The following is an 11,390-nucleotide window of genomic DNA, read 5'->3' as shown; positions in this document are numbered from 1 at the left end:
ACAGGGCTGTCCCTCCTGCCATGATCTCCGCTTCCAGAATTTGCTGGCCCTTTGGGTGGAAGCGGGGGTGGACCGGGGGCGTGGGGGCACACTTCCCCCTTTTGTTTCACCAAATAAGCGGAAAAAGAGGAAGGGACCCAAAAAAAGGGAGGGACCCAGCCATATAAATGTGACAACTGCGTAAAAAACAATGGTTCTGTTTCCGGATCAGGTTGGGTCGATTTGGTTTTTAAGTTTTGCTACAATCAACTTCTGTTTTATCGTGTAACGCAGCAATAAATTTGCATGGTTTCTCATAACATTGGATATAATACTTTTAAATACAGTACATGTGTTTGTGCATATCTAAAATAATTTCAGCGCCGTTGTTGAATTGCAAAATATTGTGAGTATGATATTTTCAGCGTTTTGGCACGTTAATTGATTTTTCCCTTTAATTCCCGCCTCTTATTTGTTGGCGTGATTCGGAGAACATCATACATCTCACTGAATTCTTTTCATAGTCGCGATAGCCTCAATTAACGCCCAGAACGGGCTTCCAGAGTTAGGGCTAGGTCTATTGTCTCCGCGTCTGCACGCATTTCCAATGGAGTGAAGACCTAGACCTAGCTCTAGACAAGCGATTCGGACACTTCCCACATTCACTTAGAAGTTTTCTACAAGATCGGGGAAAACTAATGCATATTCTAATTCTCGAGAGTGAACGGAGCTGATTGGTCATCGTCAGCTGTGGCGGGCAATTCGTTTGGAATTCAGCGTTCTTAGGTGTGGTTGGCTTGCATATTATTATAAAACACAAAAACGTAATTGTAGCTTGGAATGTGCATTTCGTGCATGGACCGTACTGCATGCTGCTAGCTAGCGCACGCGGCCGTGGGCGGGACTCCATTTTTAAGAGCATCGCTCCCCGTATCCCACAAAAGTGACAACATGGCGTCGGCCTCTTGCTACTAGTTGGCACCTCTGTGAGTTGCAACCGACAAAAGCTCGCAGAAATTATCCCTCCGGAAATGTTGTTCCATCTTCCACTGAGAAACAACGGTTGACAAAGGTTTAGCTGCTTCTCCCGTAAGTTCTCTGTTCTGCAACACAAGGTGAGTTCCAAAGGTAAGTGAATGCTTTGTACAGCTACGGCCAGTGATGCAGCCTTAAGGGCACAGACCTAGAAAAAATGGATTCTAAATGCACACAAAAATCATGTTTTTTTTTACATAAACGAATGTGTAATGCAGCAGAAAAAAGGGCCAGAATTTAAGTGATTTGCAAAAAAGCAAAACTCGAGTCAAATTGATTTTATCAGGTTTTTCAAGTTGAGTGGATGCAAAACAGCAAAGGAAAAATGAAATGGAAATTGAGACATTAATGCTTGACAAGTTTTTTCCTTGACTTTTTGATTTGTTAATGCTTTTGAAAAAATATGCTGAGATTAGAAGATCTCAACCTTAATATTTTGTGAATGAAGAATTCCGAGCCAGGAATTAATTTTTCATGTATTAATCTTTACACCCTACAAAAATTCATTGCTTCATCCTGCAAAAAAGGAAGATAATCATAGATAATCGAATATAATATATAATCATACGGTTCACATACTTTAAGGATTCAGTTGGACTGTTGAAGTTTGTGAGGTTGGTAACATAAATTCAAAGATTTGTCTAAGTTCAAAGAATAGCATAAGAATTACAAAACTGCATACGCAACATGTGCAAGCCAGGAGACCTGGAAGGACAATATGACACATTTCAGCTTAAACTAAGAGGTGTTAAAATTACAGCGTCGTTACCAAATAACAGAAAGTTTTGTCAGGGTTAGAACTGTCCTGAAATGCTCAATCATACAAAGAAGTACTTTCTCATTTTCATTTTTTTAAAATTTTAATAGCCAACCCAGCTCATTTGCATTATCAAGGATTCTTCTGAGCGGTAACTAACTCAGCCCTCATAATTATTCCCATTATTGCCTTAGTTGGGGATTTTTGCAAAGTTCAGCACTGCCCAAAAGGGCCCAAATATCGCAGTTGCAATGGATGTTGACATTGCTTGACCACTATCTTGAAGATATGATTCGGAAAAATAGGAAACTTGCATCATTCCATTCTGGTGTTAAGTTTGCATTGCTTTGCACTGCATTTCTGTCACATTTTCATTCAGGTAGGAATGTAGTATTATTACGATGATTGAAGCAAAGAAATGGTTTTTGCTTTTTGCCATGTGTACATTGTATCCCAGTGACATGTATAAGGCAGATTAAAATTAATTCCTTCTTTATCATCACTCAAAGTTATATTTTTGATATGTGATATTGAATATTTCAAATAAGCATTTTCTAGACTTTTCAGATCAGTCTAAAAAATACCTCTCTTGTACAGTATTTTAATACTTGAGTGTTCCATATATCATAACAGCATGATCAAATTAATTGGTCACGGTTGAGGGCAAGACGAGAAGAGGGGAAGAGTTGCATATATGGATACCAGTAATTATTTCCTACACTGACCTGTTATCCTTCAGAAAGCAAAAACATGTCCAAAAAAGTTCAATCTAGGAGGGAAAACACCAAGTCGTTTACTTAGAAAACACTTGGAATTTTTCAGACCAGTCTTATTGGGTTGGTACATGGGGTGTCAAGTGGTGTCCATATATAGATCTCTTTCTGAATAAAAAAACGCAAGACCATTTTGGTGGTGCAGGCACATCTGCAAGTTTGAAAAAAGTGCTGAAAATTTGTTACAAAGTTAGAAATATCAAATATCAAAAAAGTCGGGGCAGTAGGAAAAATCTGGTTGGGCAGTGATGATAAACAAGGAATTAACTTTAATTAGCCTAATCTCAGTGTAGTCAATAAGCAATTTGCGAGTTAAATTTGAATAAAATCTGGTACACTGAGTTCTTCAAATTCACGTGTACATAACAACTTGAATTCTCCTCACTAAAACCGCTGTTGCTATACCTCGTGATTTGGGTCAAGCTTTTGCTTAGTTACTGAAGAGACGTCTTGCAACAATACACTGTTCTCAATGGATAAGAACGGCACAAAGGAGCCAGTCCATTCACGGCAAATAGCAACAGCGTCTTTAGTCTGGGGAATTCAAATTGTACGTTTCTGTGCAATCAGATAACACAGTGTACCAGATTTTATTCAAATTTAACTCGCAAGTGGCTTATTGAAACTTACAGTATGTGTTGAACAACTGTGTAAGGCTAAATGGGAAAGCAAGTTGCCTTGGAGTTGCCTTCCAAACAAACGATTTTATTTGTTTTTGGCAAGAGTTCTATATTGGAACACCTCACATTCACTGCAACAAGAGTGGTTCTAGAACCAATTGTCTTTTTTTGGGGGGGATTTGTTTTCGGCAGTTCAAATTTTAGATTTTTTTCCATTCAACCTGTTGGCCTTTTGGGGGAGGGTGCTCTGAGGCTACAACTTGGGCTTTATACAGAAATGTAAGAGAGCAAACAATTGGCATTTGTTTTATTTTATTTCAATTTTGAAAGAGTTCCATATACAGACATCACTCCACACTCTGTGCACAAATCCAATGAGATGCGATTGCCACTGTATGAAATGGACTTTTTAGGACATTTTATCACTTTCTAATGGCTAATAAACCACTGCAATGAAAATGAGTAATGTTTGTATATGGAACTCTTTCCAATTCACCTTTTTTAAAAACTGAAATTGGAACTGCTGTAAAACAGAAAAATAGTTGTTTTCAGACAGCATTTTGGCTGTACATATTGTCTGGACATTATGTGGGTATCCAAGACCATTTTATTGGAATAAAACTTGTCATTAAGATAAAAAAAACTACCATCATGTTCAGAAAGAAATACCCATATTAAAAAGAATAATTCTCTCTGTGTAAGAGATGGAAAAAATTATCCATTTGGATAAAATATTTTGAACAAAGGGCAAGATTTTACTTTGCATGATACCTCAAAGGAAGGCTGGATAAAGCCTTTTCTCAAAATAGACCCTCACCTGTTCAGGAATGTATAACTGGTGCGTATGGGTCGTTCTATAGATTTGGGGTCTAGTTTTCTTTCAGGTCCCTGTCAAATCTTACGTGCAATTTTGTAAGTTCAGAGCACATTCTTAAATTTCCAAGAGTGATTCAGTAATGCAGATTAAATGCTAAAAAAATAATATTTCCATGTCAAATAACTGGAATTGAAAAAAATTGATTAACCCAAAACGTAAATCGTGTTGAAATTGGAGGATTGAGGGCTGTGAGGGTTAAGGGATTTGTAGAAAATAAGAAAGCATTTGTTTGCAATCTGTTGTCCCTTTGAGACATCAATGGAAAGTATTTCTGATACCAAAACAAAATCATTTTGTTGACAAGAACACCAAAATGAACAAAAAAAGCATGTTTTTGTCGGTCAATTTTGCTCTTTGCTTTTGTATTTGATTTCTAATTCTTTCCAGAATGAATCATTTGACAATTCCATGATCTTTTCAATAAAAAGAAACATGCCCACCTGAGAACTTTAATTGTATTTCATTATTAATGTGATGGTATTAATGGGTTTATCATTACCAGGGTGCTTGTATTTTGTTGGCATGAAATTGCTAATGAGTGTGATTTAAAACGAATGCTTATGCTCAAATGATTCTCTATTCTGTTTTCCTTACCAAAATTGCATTGCCTGTACTCAATCCACTAGGGTGTGCACAAACACTATGTTGAAATTGGAGGATTCAAAACTGGAGGTCAGTTAAAGCGCCATGTTAGCAAATTACATTGAAATTTGTTTTCCTCATTTGTCAAACTTAATCACTTCAGACATGAATACATTGCTACATGGTGTGTGGATTTTAGTGCAAAACCATTTTCCTCTTAAATATGAGGACTTTAGCCATGTTTCTTTTCTGGCAGAGTATTCATAAAAGTTATTTCCGAAAAAACATTGACCCCTGAGTCCATCTTACTACACTGTCTCAGTACATGTATACTTGCAGGAATATGTATTAACTCCCTAAATTCAAGAGTAAAATTGAACACTAGATGCAATAATGTGAAAATGACTTTAAATTTAGAACAAAGCATTTGAGAAAGAACCTCTTCCAGCAGAAACTGCATGGAAATTGAATTTGTCTTGAGGGAGTGAATTTTCACTTTTTGGAATTTAGAGAGCATATTAACCCTAACCCCCTAGGGTGTATGTAAAATCGTATTGAAATTGGAGGATTTGGGACTGTTAGGGTTAAATGCTTTTTTTAAAGTTTAGGATGTTAGCTTTCTTTTTGTCCTTGAGAATTTATTTGAACCTACTCCTACAGGTGTGCAATGAAAAGAAACCATGTTTGTTGAGGTCTAGCTGTGGTTCCAACATATCTTTGTGAAATGAATCTACTATTAGAAACCAAAAGTTGCTTTGCTACTGAAATACAAGTGAAAATGGCTCAGATGTTGTAAGCTGGTTTGAGAAAGACGTGGAGAGGTACCATGTCAACTGCTGAACCCATCCAAACAGTAGATGGTGCTCATCAAGTGTGTTTGATGTCTAACTCTCAGATCATCTGTGATTTGATATTAAATGTGGACTCTTTTCACATAGACGTCGCTTTATCCTGAAGCATGTAAGAGTTTGTCATGCTGACCTCTATCTGTGCTAAATGCAGACTTGGCAGACAGTTCATCACAACAGCACCTCTTCGTTAAAAGAACTAGTAGTGAACGGTGGGTGAGAGCATCCACCCAGTAGCATATGGAGACCTGTAATGGTCCATCACCATAACAAACCTCCAGCAAATATAATTGGAGGACATTTAACAGTTCATCACCTTGACACCTCTTCAGTAGAAAATGGAGACATGTGGCTCTTCGTCATGATTTATGACATATCTCCAGTCAATAGCAGGTGGACAGTTCATTGCAATATCTCTCCAGACAGTAGCAAAGGGAGAACTGTGAGAGTTTATCTCTGTGACGTCTCTCCAGTCATCGGCAAGTGGACACATAGATGACAGTTCATTACCATGACCTCTCTGCAGCCAGTATCAATGAGAGTTCATCTCTGTGACATCAACCATTGGCAAGTGGACACCTGTGATAGTTCACCACAATGGCATCTCTCCAGCTACCTGCAACAGTTCCTCGCCATGACACCTCTCTCAAGCCAATATGGGAGACCCATATAAAACTTCATCATCACCATAGCAGCTGGCCAGCCAGTTTAAAAGAGAGTATTGTGACAATTAACTGACATCACTCCAGCCAGAATCAAACGGAGGCTTTTGGCACTTTTGAAGTCACCCACAAAAGGCACAAATGGAGTCCTGTGACGTGATAGTTTATCAGGATATACTCCATCCAGCAGCAAATGGAGACCTGTACTTGCACAGTGACATTTGGCTAAATAACAGTGGCAACCTGTGATATTTTATCACCTCATCTCCAATCTAGTACCAACTGATGAGCTTTTTATGCAGTGACGCCTCTCCACCATCTTTTCACCTGCTGCCGCTGCCGGTACCTGTTGGAAATGTGTGGTAGTTCGTCATGGTTGTTCATCACAAAAACTTGCTCTCAGCCATGCTCTGAAACTGATTGATATTAGCCATGCTAAGAATACCAGGAAGCTTGACCTCATAAAATATGGTTTCTTTTTTTGTGTGTCTGTATTTTCACAAATATCATGCAGCCATTTCAGTAGGTTTCAGCAACAACTCCATCGATGTGAAAAAAGTCACTTCTGTACTTTTGATGGGTGGAATTTTGAGGTAAATGTGCCAAATTTCTGGAATGGCCCTATATCAGGGTGGTAATTTTCTCTGAGTGATGAAATGGGGTAGTGGTTTGATAAATTTGTTGCTTTGACACAATGTCTCAACTTATTTTTATGAATCAAAGTGAGATACGTTAATTTTTCAAAACAAATTGGTGTATCCTACTTTGATTTAATCATTATTTTTGATGTTTTCAAGCAAAATGAGTCTTTTGATGACCCTGATTGATTTATTTTTCTCCTACAGTTTAAAGCACTAAAGCACTGTGTTGGTATGACATTTGATTCAAAAGTCATTACAGTCCTAACTTGGAAAGAATTGATGTCAGGAAGGAAAAAGTCCTGTCAAATGACTCATTTTGCCTTTGATTGCACCACTTTTTGGCCATTATAGTACTGGATCCTCCAGTTTCAATGTAATTTTTAACACACCTTGTGGAAGATGTTTTGTCAGGTTTGACAAAGAAATGTAGACAAGCCACATGCTAAGTTTTACAGTTTGTTTTCTTTTAAAGGGGTTTAAGGGCCATTCATTTTGTCATCATTTTCAGGATTGTGCAAACCATACTCTGGGGAAAGGGTTTGTACTCTCTGAGAAGGGGGGGGGTTCAGAAAGAGTATTCTTTGCATTTTTATGAAAATGATGAAAAAATGAATGTTCCTAAGGTAGATGAATGTAATTTGTTTGATCTCCTGAACAGCCTTGCATTGTGGTTTCAGTTGGAAATACAACCAGGCTGTTAGATACCTGTGCCGTGAACTCTGTGTATTTTTTAAGTGTGGGAAAGGGATTTTAGGACATCCCACTAATGTAAATCATATGCCATTTTCCAGAATTTGAGTGAGGTGCATACAGTTCTCCAAACTCCTTTTTAAAACAAAATCATGTAATTTGACCTTATGGTTTTGGCTTTATGTAAACTTCTTTAAGGATGAATTTGTGGACAAAATATTTTAAAAGCTGTTTTTACTTTTCCCCAACTTGCCTCTGTAAGAGGTTATTTACGGTAGATGCATGACATATGCTGTATCCCTGGAATGGCCTCACATCAGGGTGTCAGTTGGGAACAAGACCTGGCCGGCGGATACAGTTTTGATGCATCTTTACCTATTTTATAGGGGTATCCGGGTTGATATTAATGTGTTTTTTTAATATGATATATTTGAATATCAAAGTCCAAACTGCGTTTGTATACATGTCAACCAATGACGGTTCAGGAGTGTGACGTGCACACAGATTAATGTTTAGAAGTGAAACCAGTAGGCTTGTGTACTGATGACATCAGACTTTGTTTACATGTGTACTTCCCTTCGAAGCCAGTTGAAGCCCATGGTCAACGGAGCAACAAAGGAAAGCACACACATAAACAGAGTATGGCGTAATTAGTAGAGACATCTATTGACACAACTATTTCCATAATTCAAGCCAACTGTCAATGGGGAAAGATGAAGTGAATACCTTTTTCTAATCAAAAGAAGACAACTTTGTATTTACCGTACGTGGCAAAAAGCAGAAGCTATTTTTGTGCATGGTAATATTCAAAGGAATAACAAATATGTACTTTAGATTTTTAGCAAATTGCATGATGTGTGACAGAAATACAGGCACACCTGCATCTACTAGCTTGTACATCATTAAGGGTTACTGCTGAGCATTTTGCAGTTGCTTGATTGATTCACTAGCAGTTTTTAAGACATGACGTCGCTCGGAGAAAAGAGAGATCAGTTTGTGTAAATTGACATTTTAGAAACTTTCTTAGCCTAGTTGCGTTACCCGGTTACTGGCTGCACCTCAAAACAACTTTGTGGTAATGAAATATTGCCTATCCTGTCTTCAGCTGTGTCCTTGCACATGTTGTATATTTTCTTTCAAAACAACTGAAAATCCAACCTATTTCCCCTGCTGAATCCAAGTTTTATTCCAATTACGTGACATGCATAATGGCTCTTGGTATAATCAGTCAGTTAAAATAATTCGATAATGACGAGTGTGTTTTTCACAAGGCAGGGTACAAGAACAAATGCCTTATTTTTTTTTATCAACCACGCACAGGTTGCATAAAAGTATTCTGCTCTTGGATTTTACGGATGTAATTTAAATGAATAAGAACGAGCTTGAAAGGAATGAACTTTTATACTCGCGACAGGTGGTGAATGCATGTGGCAATACCTTAAATGCTGCCTTAACAGTAATTTCTTTCTCGGAGGTTGTTTTGTTTTTTTTACAAAGCAAGCAATATGACCTCCACAAATATTTTACGAACAGAACAAATAGCCTCTGAGCTTTTTCGTTTGTGAATAGAAAGATGCATTGGTACAATTACCTCCACCCATGCTTTACTACATCTGCTGAAAAACATCGGCACTCTTGAGAGTTTCTCTTTTCAGCACGGGCTCATTGAAAGTGTCCAAACAGTCGTATGAAATGCTTGTTTCTGTACCCTGCCTCCCCAAAAGTAGTTTTTCAGGAAACTAATCCTTTTCCCCCTTTTTGTACTTCAGAAACTTCTGGGTTTGGGACAGCAACAAACTGCACAATCGGAAAGGGGACCAACATGGCACCACTGATGTCTGAGATGTCACTACTGACGTCCAAGATGTCACCATCGATGTCCAAGAGAGTGGCTCCCTACCTGCTTGAATTCTCACTTTCAAGACTGGATGAACACATCTTGGCTCGAGCAAATCCATGGCAGTGGCTTTTGGGCAATTCTTAATTTCTGCTAATCAGTTTTTGCCTCAATTAGTGTGCAAATCAAATTTAAAAGTGATCACGTCACATTTCTTGTGATGAATTGGTCGTGGTCAATTCAAGCAGGAAACAAACTCAATTTGGACAAAGATCACAAAACGTGACGACTTCAACTTGGTGTTGAATATGCCAGTGTTGGTATATCAACAACTTAAATTTAGTCAGTGACTGAATACATTGGTTGCCATGGATTTGCTCTAAATGTTAACCATGTCGTGAGTTAGATTTGAACCAGGCGCGTGTAGTTCACTCAAAGAATGCTGTAATTGTTTTACCTTTCTAAATATTTGGACATGTCCATACCCCTTCATCTCCATTCAGTTGGCAGGATCAATCTAATAATCCTGTTGGGCATTTTAACTTGATGATTCTGACACGCGCCTGGTTCAGTTTTTGTATCTGAAAAAAATTTGAAGTACTTTGGATAGTTTTATACTTTGTATAAATGAAATCTACACCAGCACATCATATCATGTAATTACTTTCAAGAAAAACTGGACTGAGTTAAAGTTGTGCATAAAACACATATTATGAATTACTTGCATTGCATGAAAGCACCAGTTTGATTACTTAACTTTCAGAGTTGGATACATAGCGGTTTTTAGTTGGAATGTAAAGTGTGAAATACATACATGCTTGTATATGAAACAGCTATATCTTTTTCAGTTAATGTTTCAAGTGAATTTGTGAATTGCACTGCAGCAGTATTAGATTGTAAATTTCTTTGTAATGATACAAAGGGGCACGCTGCACTGCAAATTGACATGTAGAAAGTTAAGTGATCCTGTTTCAAAAACTTTGAGACTGCCCCCTTATACAGCCGCCTCAAGACATCTGTATTTATTCACGTATGCAGCACCTGGTGATGTCAAACAGCTTTTGTTTCACTTATTTGCAAACTCTTGAATTGCCGTCATGCGTTTTTCTTTGGTCTTTACCACAAATTCAGTTTAAACGGATTTATAGATTTACATAGACTCTTTTCATTTGTTAATGATGTGCTGGTGTAGATTTATCTGTATTGCTGGATTAAAAAAACTGTATTTTGTCACGTGTTTTGTGTTAGAGTTCCTGCTGCCTGTTTTAGGAGTTTGCAGAACAATACAGTCGACTTCAACGATGCTCACAAAACTGGAAATTTATTGAAGTAAAAATTAAAAAAAAACTGTAAATGACGTTAGGAAAATAGTCGTACTTGAAAATAGCCCAGCTTTTTAAAACTTGCATGTGTTTCAACATTTATAGGATAAAACATTTTTCGTTCTGCAAAAAAAACTGAAACAGGCAGCAGTCTCTGCACCAAGGTGTCATTCTCATGAGTGTACAAAACATACTCTACATGAAGGGGTTTATTATGTGTTTGTTTATATTTGAATAGCTTTTATTCCTGTTTGTGTTTTCTTTGTATCCAAAGAAAGGTCAAAGGAAAAAAATTGGTGTTCTGTACACTCATGAAATTGATGAACCCCAGCCTTAAGTATTGAATTAACGTAGGTTTTTTAAATTGACAGGGAAAATGTAAAGTGCCTACTTCAAGTACATGTAACTTTACAAGTGTAGTTGCATATTGAAAGAGCGCCCTCAATTTCAATTTAGTCTTGGCACAGTATACATGTTGGGACTTTGTGTTCACCATTTTTTTCATAAGTTGGAATAAAGTACAATGTACAAGACAGAGAAATTTGCATAAGCTTTTTTTGTTGACCTTGAACTTGGTAATGGACTTGAACTTGGCAATGAACTTGAACTTGACATTGAACTTGAAAAGAGCGACCAAAAAAAAAGCACCCTAGCGCATACAAGTCCCCCCTGGTGTGGGCCGCGTGTTCCCCGCCCACAGACACCAACAGGTCCAGTGAGTTGCCCACTGCATTAACTCGTGATCAGTTGTTCTTGATGTGTACAAA

At 37.6% G+C, this 11,390-nt stretch overlaps 1 long non-coding RNA gene across 1 annotated transcript; it reads left to right on the top strand.

Moving 5' to 3' along the window:
* The first annotated feature begins 637 nt into the window (after positions 1 to 637).
* LOC110975909 (uncharacterized) lies at positions 638 to 11,164 on the top strand. Its single transcript, XR_002597776.2, has 2 exons — positions 638 to 1,107; positions 9,234 to 11,164. It is a non-coding gene; the product is annotated as an uncharacterized LOC110975909 (long non-coding RNA).
* The last annotated feature ends 226 nt before the right edge of the window (positions 11,165 to 11,390 follow it).

This window comes from Acanthaster planci, linkage group LG02 (genome assembly GCF_054643075.1).
Source record: "Acanthaster planci isolate LZ-2023a linkage group LG02, COTS_SCS, whole genome shotgun sequence".
NCBI lineage: Eukaryota > Metazoa > Echinodermata > Asteroidea > Valvatida > Acanthasteridae > Acanthaster > Acanthaster planci.
Note: the sequence above shows the minus strand (reverse complement) of the source record. Positions and strands in the feature narration are given on the sequence as shown.